We start from the raw sequence: 10,294 nt of genomic DNA on the forward strand, positions 1-10,294 counted from the left end.
CGACATGTCTCTCTTTTCCCCTATCCATATACAGTAGACATATTTGTTTTTAAAGGAAAGACTTGACAATGTCATGCTTTGTGTTCCAAGGACATTATCACATCATCTGACACTAAAATGACCTATGGGTCTACAGGTCAGCATGACCTGCCGCCTTGCACTTTGCCTACTCAAGGCTGACCTCCATTATCATCCTGATGTAGTTTAGAGATTATCACAAAAATGCATTTCTCAAAATCTGAGGGAGATAAAGGATGAGAGAATGTGCCTTGCAGTAACACGAAGGCCACCATTGTTTACTTTAGCTCCAGGCCTTCGTGCATGCTGGGATACAGGGGTCATTCCATGTCATAAGCCATGACACCCACTATCTCAGATTGCTCTGAAATAATTTCTGTAGTTAGATAAGATTAGCGTTCCTGAAACAATATTTTGTTGAAATATATTTTGATCTCTGAGAAATTAAGCTAATTGATTGCACCCAAATTGTAAATTTGTAAAATGATCAAAAGCCATCCACAGACTCCCCATACTCCTTGCCAATCCCACCCCAACAACCAGTGTACACTATAAGTTCTCTACGTCTAATGGGATCCTGAGTGGCACAGAGGTCTAAGGCATCGCAGTGCTAGATGCGTCACTACAGACCGGGGTTTGATCACAGGCTGTATTACAACCGGCCGTGATCGGGAGTCCCATAGGGCGGCGCAAATTGGCCCAGCATTGTCAGGGTTAGGGGAGGGTTTGGCCGGGGTAGAATGTCATTGTAAATAAGAATTTGTTCTTAACTGACTTGCCTAGTTAAATAAAATAAAAATATTTAAAAAAATATGACAAGTAGTATGGAGCTGCTGCTTGGAGTATTGCTTCTTCAACCTTTGTAATGTACTCCTTGTGAATCGGATGACCCCCCCACGTTCAGGGAAATGATCAATTGAAGTCACTTGCGTTCTATCCCATACCTTAGTGTGAAAGTACCTGTTCCTGTTACTGCCACCACACTCTTTAATTCATTTTGCTGGTCTCTTTTGTATTTTAAATGGATTACAGCATGTTCTTTGCAACGTTGGGTTGAAAACCAATAGCTTTCGCTCATGATGAATATAAATTGTGTGGTCATCCTCAAAATTCAAGACAGTCCTCCATGAAAGCAGGAAACGGCCCCTCTGTGTGTGGTTTATTCCCACACACAGAGGGTCTGGATTAGTTAGACCATTCCTGGCAACTGGCGAACAAGCAAACCATTAGGCTACAGCAGTCTAATGGTTTCAATGGTAAAATGCCCAAACACACACTGTATAGTGTATTGCAATGGTAATGTTATTGCGTTGGGTTTAATGGTAAATGTCAGTAGTCACACTACATATTGAGTTGTTTTCTAAGAACTTTATTGAAAAGCATACGAATGCCAAGCAATGGTTTATAATTGTATTATTTTATAAGCAGTCGGACGTGTGTTTTGTCTTGTCCCGTCCTGTCTAGTGTAAATATAGTTTTCTTCGTTTTTTTCTGTATATATTTCGTACATATTTTAATCTCACTTTCAAACTAGAGCTGAATATACTCTCCTGCAACCCGCATCACCCAATGTGGTACGGATCTGCTTTTTCTATACTTTACTTTAGAACCGGAACCACCATCAGAAGCTAGCCAGCTAACTAGCTACTAGCTCGTACTCAGTTAGCCATTGCTAGCGGTATTCTAAGCTAACTAGGACACCAGCGCGACATCAACCCAGAGCATATCAGACTGCTCTTTCTCTACCACATCTCCGGATTCCTACCGCAAGCTCTGAACCTTTACACCGGATCATCGCAACTAGCTAGCTGCAATCCGAGTGGCTACTCCTGGCTAACGTCTCTGTCCCAAAACAAGCTACAGTTAGCCTTGAGCTAAGCCCATCTCCCGACTAGCCGAAGAGGCCCAACAATACCTCTTTTGCCAATTGGCCTGGACCCTTTACTGCCGACACGGAGCCCCGCCGATCCATCACGACTGGTCCGCCGACATAATCGTCCGAGGTGGTTTCAACAGGCTTTTTCGTTGCGACATCGCCAAAGATCCATCTGCTGGCCAAGGCCCGCGAGCTTTCTGAAACGCTGTGTCTCCAGCTCACCCAGCGTACTAGAGCTCCTGTAGCATACTCCTGGGCTACAATTACCCGGGCCCACGACCGGTCTGTCGATGTCACCGCAAGAAGAGGAATAAACAGACTCACCCCATCGCGACGTCCCCCAAAGGTTAGCTCTCTAGCCCTCGCTATCTCCCTGCTTGCTAATTCGGCCTGCTAACGGCTAGCTTGTCTAGCCCGGGCCTACGAACTGTTAGCTTGTTAGCACAGGCCTGCTAACCATCTGACTCACCGCATCCCAAACACTCTGAACCCATTTACTTTCTATCTCTCTTTGATTTTTATTTTGTTTATACCTTCCGGAAACCTGCCTCACCCACTGTGATACGGAATCGCTATCACTTTTAATTTTTATTTTATTTTTATGACACACTCAAGAACCTCCAGACGCTAACCAGCTAACTAGCTACAAGCTATTTAGTCATTGTTAGTTTTTAAAAAAAAACCTGGATAACACTCGCCAGCCCAGCTTCCCTGCCCATCCACCGCTGCCCCCTGGACACTGATCTCTTGGCTACATAGCTGACGCACGCTGGACTGTCCATTAATCACGGTACTCCATTCTGCTTGTTTGTTTTATCTGTCGGCCCAGTTGCCTAGTCAACGCCATTTTACCTGCTGTTTGTTGTGCTAGCTGATTAGCCTCGCCTACTGTTTTTAGCTAGCTTTCCCAATTCAACACCTGTGATTACTGTATGCCTCGCTGTATGTCTCTCCCAAATGTCAATATGCCTTGTATACTGTTGTTCAGGTTAGTTATCATTGTTTTAGTTCACAATGGAGCCCCTAGATCCACTCTGCATACCCCTGTTACCTCCTTTGTCCCACCCCCACACATGCGGTGACCTCACCCATTACAACCAGCATGTCCAGAGATACAACCTCTCTCATCAGTGCCTGGGCTTACCTCTGCTGTACCCGCACCCCACCATACCCCTGTCTGCGCATTATGCCCTGAATATATTCTACCATGCCCAGAAACCTGCTCCTCTTATCCTCTGCCCCCAACGCTCTAGGCGACCAGTTTTGATAGCCTTTAGCCGCACCCTCATACTACTCCTTCTCTGTTCCGCGGGTGATGTGGAGGTAAACCCAGGCCCTGCATGTCCCCAGGTACCCTCATTTGTTGACTTCTGTGATCGAAAAGTCTTGGTTTTATGCATGTCAACATCAGAAGCCTCCTCCCTAAGTTTGTTTTACTCACTGCTTTAGCACACTCTGCTAACCCTGATGTCCTTGCCGTGTCTGAATCCTGGCTCAGGAAGGCCACCAAAAATTCAGAGATTTCCATACCCAACTATAACATCTTCCGTCAAGATAGAACTGCCAAAGGGGCGGAGTCGCAGTCTACTGCAGAGATAGCCTGCAAAGTAATGTCATACTTTCCAGGTCCATACCCAAACAGTTTGAACTACTAATTTTGAAAATTACTCTCTCCAGAAACAAGTCTCTCACTGTTGCCGCCTGCTACCGACCCCCGTCAGCTCCCAGCTGTGCCCTGGACACCATTTGTGAATTGATCGCCCCCATCTAGCTTCAGAGTTTGTTCTGTTAGGTGACCTAAACTGGGATATGCTTAACACCCCGGCAGTCCTACAATCTAAGCTAGATGCCCTCAATCTCACGCAAATCATCAAGGAACCCACCAGGTACAACCCTAACTCTGTAAACAAGGGCACCCTCATAGACGTCATCCTGACCAACTGGCCCTCCAAATATACCTCCGCTGTCTTCAACCAGGATCTCAGCGATCACTGCCTCATCGCCTGTATCCGCCACGGAGCCGCAGTCAAACGACCACCCCTCATCACTGTCAAACGCTCCCTAAAACACTTCTGTGAGCAGGCCTTTCTAATCGACCTGGCCCGTGTATCCTGGAAGGACATTGACCTCATCCCGTCAATTGAGGATGCCTGCTCATTCTTTAAAAGTAACTTCCTCACCATTTTGGATAAGCATGCTCCGTTCAAAAATGCAGAACCAAGAACAGATACAGCCCTTGGTTCACTCCAGACCTGACTGCCCTCGACCAGCACAAAAACATCCTGTGGCGGACTGCAATAGCATCGAATAGCCCCGTGATATGCAACTGTTCAGGGAAGTCAGGAACCAATACACGCAGTCAGTCAGGAAAGCTAAGGCCAGCTTCTTCAGGCAGAAGTTTGCATCCTGTAGCTCCAACTCCAAAAAGTTCTGGGACACTGTGAAGTCCATGGAGAACAAGAGCACCTCCTCCCAGCTGCCCACTGCACTGAGGCTAGGAAACACGGTCTCCACCGATAAATCCATGATTATCGAAAACTTCAATAAGCACTTCTCAACGGCTGGCCATGCCCTCCGCCTGGCTACTCCAACCTCGGCCAACAGCTCCGCCCCCCGTAGTTCCTCACCCAAGCCTCTCCAGGTTCTCCTTTAACCAAATCCAGATAGCAGATGTTCTGAAAGAGCTGCAAAACCTGGACCCGTACAAATCAGCTGGGCTTGACAATCTGGACCCGCTATTTCTGAAACTATCTGCCGCCATTGTCGCAACCCCTATTACCAGCCTGTTCAACCTCTCTTTCATATCGTCTGAGATCCCCAAGGATTGGAAAGCTGCCGCAGTCACCCTGGAAGAGACACCCTGGACCCAAACTGCTATAGACCTATATCCATCCTGCCCTGCCTATCTAAGGTCTTCGAAAGCCAAGTCAACAAATAGGTCACTGACCATCTCGAATCCCACCGTACCTTCTCCGCTGTGCAATCTGGTTTCCGAGCCGGTCACGGGTGCACCTCAGCCACACTCAAGGTACTAAATGATATCATAACCGCCATCGATAAAAGACAGTACTGTGCAGCCGTCTTCATCGACCTCGCCAAGGCTTTCGACTCTGTCAATCACCAAATTCTTATCGGCAGACTCAACAGCCTCGGTTTTCGGATGACTGCCTTGCCTGGTTCACCAATTACTTTGCAGACAGAGTTCAGTGTGTCAAATCAGAGGGCATGCTGTCCGGTCCTCTGGCAGTCTCTATGGGGGTGCCACAGGGTTCAATTCTCGGGCCGACTCTTTTCTCTGTATATATCAATGATGTTGCTCTTGCTGCGGGCGATTCCCTGATCCACCTCTACGCAGACGACACCATTCTATATACTTTCGGCCCGTCATTGGACACTGTGCTATCAAACATCCAAACGAGCTTCAATGCCATACAGCACTCCTTCCGTGGCCTCCAACTGCTCTTAAACGCGAGTAAAACCAAATGCATGCTTTTCAACCGATCGCTGCCTGCACCCGCATGCCCGACTAGCATCACCACCCTGGATGGTTCCAACCTTGAATATGTGGACATCTATAAGTACCTAGGTGTCTGGCTAGACTGCAAACTCTCCTTCCAGACTCACATCAAACATCTCCAATCAAAAATCAAATCCAGAGTCGGCTTTCTATTCCGCAACAAAGCCTCCTTCACTCACGCTGCCAAGCTTACCCTAGTAAAACTGACTATCCTACCGATCCTCGACTTCGGCGATGTCATCTACAAAATGGCTTCCAACACTCTACTCAGCAAACTGGATGCAGTCTATCACAGTGCCATCCGTTTTGTCACTAAAGCACCTTATACCACCCACCACTGCGACTTGTATGCTCTAGTCGGCTGGCCCTCACTACATATTCGTCGCCAGACCCACTGGCTCCAGGTCATCTACAAGTTCATGCTAGGTAAAGCTCCGCCTTATCTCAGCTCACTGGTCACGATGGCAACACCCATCCGTAGCACGCGCTCCAGCAGGTGTATCTCACTGATCATCCCTAAAGCCAACACCTCATTTGGCCGCCTTTCGTTCCAGTACTCTGCTGCCTGTGACTGGAACGAATTGCAAAAATCGCTGAAGTTGGAGACTTTTATCTCCCTCACCAACTTCAAACATCAGCTATCGGAGCAGCTAACCGATCGCTGCAGCTGTACATAGTCTATAGGTAAATAGCTCACCCTTTTTCACCTACCTCATTCCCATACTGTTTTTATACTGTTTTTATTTATTTACTTTTCTGCTCTTTTGCACACCAATATCTCTACCTGTACATGCCCATCTGATCATTTATCACTCCAGTGTTAATCTGCAAAATTGTATTATTCGCCTACCTCCTCATGCCTTTTGCACACATTGTATATAGACTGCCCATTTTTTTCTACTGTGTTATTGACTTGCTAATTGTTTACTCCATGTGTAACTCTGTGTTGTCTGTTCACACTGCTATGCTTTATCTTGGCCAGGTCGCAGTTGCAAATGAGAACTTGTTCTCAACTAGCCTACCTGGTTAAATAAAGGTGAAATAAATAAAATAAAAATAAAAAATAAGGGTTATCACATTTTAGTAACTAGCCCATTTCTCCATCAAAGTTTTGGGCTTGTAGGAAAAGTCTTCATATGAAAATTGCACCATACGGATAGCCCTTTCAGAGAGCTGCCATTTTTTGGGGACTAGACAAGGAGAGTTGGTTTGAATCATTAGGTTGCTAAAAGGAGGACAAACTGAATTGCTTTCATTGAGGACTGTCTTCACCACACAATTGACCACACAATTGATTTTCCTCATGAGAAAAAGCTATTGGCTTTAATTAACACAAGAGACGAGCAAAATTACATAAAGGTTGTGGTTGCAGTAGCAAGAACATTGGCATCTAGTGGACAAGACTTGGTACTTTCACACTACTTTTTGGTAAAGAAAGCAGGCAACTTCAACGGCTAATTTGTCTGAACAGGGGGAAAAAATATCACCAGATTCACAGGGAATACATTACAAAGGTTGAAGCAGCAATACTCCAAGCCGCAGCTCTATACTACTTGCTAGACATAGAGAACTGGTACTGTATACTGGCTTTTGGTCATTTTTTTGTATTTATTTTCTTACTCATTGTTAGGAAGAATTATGGTCCAAATCGGTTTGTAGGTACTATATTTATTGAAGATCATATGAATCCTATAAATTAAAATGTCCAATTAGGGTGCAATCAATAAATGTAATTTATCAGAGATCAAACTTTATTTCAGCAAAATAATATTTCAGGAATGCTAATCTTACCTGTTTCTAACTACAAAAACGATTTCAGGACAATTTATTTATTTATTTTATTTATTTATTTCACCTTTATTTAACCAGGTAGGCAAGTTGAGAACAAGTTCTCATTTACAATTGCGAACTGGCCAAGATAAAGCAAAGCAGTTCGACAGATACAACGACACAGAGTTACACATGGAGTAAAACAAACATACAGTCAATAATACAGTATAAACAAGTCTATATACAATGTGAGCAAATGAGGTGAGAAGGGAGGTAAAGGCAAAAAGGCCATGGTGGCAAAGTAAATACAATATAGCAAGTAAAACACTGGAATGGTAGTTTTGCAATGGAAGAATGGATGTTGAAATCCTCTTTCTTGTACTTTTTGAGGTGGAATGACTCACAAATGACTTTGGTTGTCTGGCAATCTTCATCACCTTATCAAAGCCTTTTCTCTCTAGCAGGTGTAGAACCGCTCAACTCGTCACATCAAAGAGACACACCTGCAAATAAATCACAGCAAACAGACAAAGTGGATCCAGACTAGGGCCTCCACTACCAAAGAGGCATGATTCATTTCAGAGTCTAATTTAATATTCATGAAGGTACGCTTGGTTGAAAGGTTGTTTACTGAAATCTGTCTTTTGTCTATAAGAGACAAGAAGTGTGATGCGCCAGCTGGCATCTATGTTTGCACTTGTTGGTCCATATTTACACATCACAGTGTGCACACAAACATGAGCAAACATGCACAAACGCACAAAAACGCACACACACAAACACATACATACGTGCACAAATACACACACGCATACAAACATAGTATGGGTTCTTCACTTATCATCGTTACGACGGTGGGAATTGATTTTGCTGAGTGTTTGTCGAGTTGGGTGGGGGGTTGTTTTGACCTCTCAGTGAACTGAATAAATTAGGATGCTGTGCCACGGAGATTTAAAATATGTCACTACGTCAGAACAGAGGGTGTGTGGAGTGGGCAGAGCAAGCAACAACAAAGCTACCTACAAAAATAAATGAAGAGGAAAGGAAGGAGAGATGGGTCAAGTCATCTGTAATTAAGTTCATACAGTAGTCCCCCTGTGAGATCATCCTCCTCTATGAAGAGTGTGTGTGTATGTATGCGTGTGTGTGTGTGTGTGTGTGTGTGCTTGTGTGTATGAGTGTGTGTTTATGCTGAGCTCCTTGAAGCTGAGGTGTGGTGCATAGTCAATATAGAATAGTCAACAGGCATGTTGTGTCAAGTCCAAGACGAGCACTACAGTCTTACTATCCAGCAGGTGCAGACATAAAATACATTCTAAACAGTAACACACAGACAGATGGACAGACGTACTGTTAGACAGCGAGGCGCAGGTGTTACTTTGTAAGCAGCACCTGCTTCTAAATACACTAGAGGCTCCTCTTCATGGCTACTGTATCGACAATTGTACTGTATCGGTGTTTGGTTCCATTCCATTTACTCCGTTCCTCTTACCATATCCTTTCAGTTCAAGGCAAAGAGGTGAAAGGCCCCCCCAAAAATGCAAAAGACTCGAGTCAGTCTATCAATAGACTGTTCACTCTGCTAGGCAAACAATACCGAATAATCCTCTCTCGGACCAACAGGCTCAGAGACAGCTTTTACCCCCAAGCCATTAGACTGCTAAATAGTTAGTTAAATGGTTACCCGGACTATCTGTACTGACCCTAACTTGCACTGACTCTGTGCACACTCACAAGACTACATATACACACTATATACGCACACTCACACACACTACACTGCACTGACATTCTCACACAAAACCCACACACATAACACACACACGCATACCGACACAACACATGCTTCAAACAGACCACCATAGTCCCTGTGCCCAAGAACACAAAGGCAACCTGCCTAAATGACTACAGATCCGTAGCACTCGCATCCGTAGCCATGAAGTGCTTTGAAAGGCTGGTAATGGCTCACATTAACACCATTATCCCAGAAACCCTAGACCCATTCCAATTTGCATACCGCCCAAACAGATCCACAGATGATGCAATCTCCATTGCACTCCACACTGCCCTTTCCCACCTGGACAAAAGGAACACCTATGTGAGAATGCTGTTCATTGACTACAGCTCAGCGTTCAACACCATAGTACCCTCAAAGCTCATCACCAAGCTAAGGATCCTGGGACTAAACACCTCCCTCTGCAACTGGATCCTGGACTACCTGACAGGCCGCCCCCAGGTGGTGAGGGTAGGTAGCAACACATCTGCCACGCTGATCCTCAACACTGGAGCTCCCCAGGGGTGCGTGCTCAGTCCCCTCCTGTGCACGACTGCATGGCCAGGCACGGCTCCAACACCATCATCAAGTTCGCTGACGACACAACAGTGTCACCGACAACGAAGAGACAGCCTATAGGGAGGAGGTCATAGACCTGGCTGGATGGTGCCAGAATAACAACCTATCCCTCAACGTAACCAAGACTAAGGAGATGATTGTGGACTACAGGAAAAGGAGCACAGAGCACGTCCCCATTCTCATCGACTGGGCTGTAATGGAGCAGGTTGAGAGCTTCAAATTCCTTGGTGTCCACATCAGCAACAAACTAGATTGGTCCAAACACACCAAGACAGTTGTGAAGAGGGCAAGCTGAACAGGTAACCAAATGGTTACCCGGACTATTTGAATTGTGTGCCCCCCCCAACCCCTCTTTTACGCTGCTGCTACTCTCTGTTTATCTTATATGCATAGTCACTTTAACTATAAATTCATGTACATACTACCTAAATTGGCCCGACCAACCAGTGCTCCTGCACATTGGCTAACCGGGCTATCTGCATTGTGTCCCACCACCCGCCAACCCCTCTTTTTACGCTTCTGCTGCTCTCTGTTCATCATATATGCATAGTCACTTTAACAATATCTACATGTACATACTAACTCAATAAGCCTGACTACCTACCCAATGTCTTTTTACTGTTGTTTTATTTATTTTACTTACCTACACACACACACACACACACACACACACACACACACACACACACACACACACACACACACACACACACACACACACATACCTTTTTATTCTTCGCTCCATTGGTTAGAGTCTGTA

Source organism: Oncorhynchus keta, chromosome 2 (genome assembly GCF_023373465.1).
Source record: "Oncorhynchus keta strain PuntledgeMale-10-30-2019 chromosome 2, Oket_V2, whole genome shotgun sequence".
NCBI classification, from domain to species: Eukaryota; Metazoa; Chordata; class Actinopteri; order Salmoniformes; family Salmonidae; genus Oncorhynchus; species Oncorhynchus keta.